Genomic DNA, 1415 nt, shown 5'->3' on the forward strand with positions numbered 1-1415 from the left:
AGGGTTCCTCTCTCTCAACCCTTCCTTCCTGGGCACAGCATGGCGATCACTGCCTTTTGAACACAAAATGTAGGTACCAGCCCAGCTGCAGCGGGACACTCGCGAGATCCCAGGGGGCGGCGGGGGGAGTACCGGCCCCGCCCTCTGCCGATATTTAAGCACAGTGGCCATACATGTGCAGCCTCTCCGCTGCTGCACAAGCATGATCCCGGAGGCCACCTGAACAACTTTGGACATGAGCAGCTCGCAAAAATGCCTCCAGACTGTGAACTGAGCCACTGCCCCATGTGGCGCCAGTGGGCAAGGGTTTCTCTCTCCAGGCGTTTCCATCTTATGAGCACCACAAAAGGGAAGTAAAAGCTTTCAATGATGCAATTTCTGGCAGAATTTTCCCTGGACTTTATACAGAAATCCAAAACCGCGTGGCCGCTGTTGCGACCTAATATCTCTTAATTGTCAGCAATGTCAAACAGTTCCTTTTTAGCAGGTCTGACTTTGAGGGGAAGCTGCAAACAATAATAGTGAGTGTTTTGTTGAAATATTGAAGGTAATCAAAGTAGCAGCCATTTCTCTAGACTGTGAACTAAGCTATAGCCTCACGCCAGCCGAGGTACTTTTCCTTTTTGGGGGAGAAACGCGGAGTGGCATCCGCCATATTATGAGGTCTATTAAGCAGGCACGAACTTGGTGGCGTGAGTAGGGGGAAAAATTATGTACTTGGAACAGCGGGACGCTTGGGCAGTCTCAGGCTGGGGCCGATACCAGCGCACGCTCCACCGAGATTTGACCCGGGTGGCCACACATTTGTGTGGCCACTTTGCTGCTGATCGACCAGAATCTGGAGGCCAACTAGACTACTTTTGGTTCCAGAAACTGCTTGCAGCCATGCCTCTAGACTGTGAAATAAGTCATAGTCCCAAGCCAGCCAAGGATGGGAAATATCCTTCTTGCTCGGTTTTTTTTTTCCCTTCTCAGGCGGTGTGGCGTCAGCCATATCATGAGGACTATTAAGCAGGCATGAACTTGGTGGCATGAAAAGGAGGAAAAAATAAACAGTGATGAACTTGGAAGAGCGGGACTTCATATCACTTCATTCTCAGCAATGGAAAACTAATTATCAAATGCTTCCTTGGCAGTAGGGTTGTCTTTTTTTGGGGAAACTCCAACAACAATAGTGAGTTTTATGTTGAAATATGGAATTTAATCAAGGTAAAGAGAAAATGAAGTGAAATTTATCAGTTACGCAGGCGGGGGTGGGGGGTGGGGGATGGGAGGTATACTGGGGTTTTTGGTGGTGTAATATGGGCACTGATGAAGGGATGGGTGTTTGAGTATTGTATAACTGAGACAATATAGTTCTCAGCCTGAGAACTTTGTAATTTTCCACATGGTGATTCAATAAAAAATAGTTGGAA

The sequence above is a fragment of the Sorex araneus genome, chromosome X (assembly GCF_027595985.1).
Source record: "Sorex araneus isolate mSorAra2 chromosome X, mSorAra2.pri, whole genome shotgun sequence".
NCBI classification, from domain to species: domain Eukaryota; kingdom Metazoa; phylum Chordata; class Mammalia; order Eulipotyphla; family Soricidae; genus Sorex; species Sorex araneus.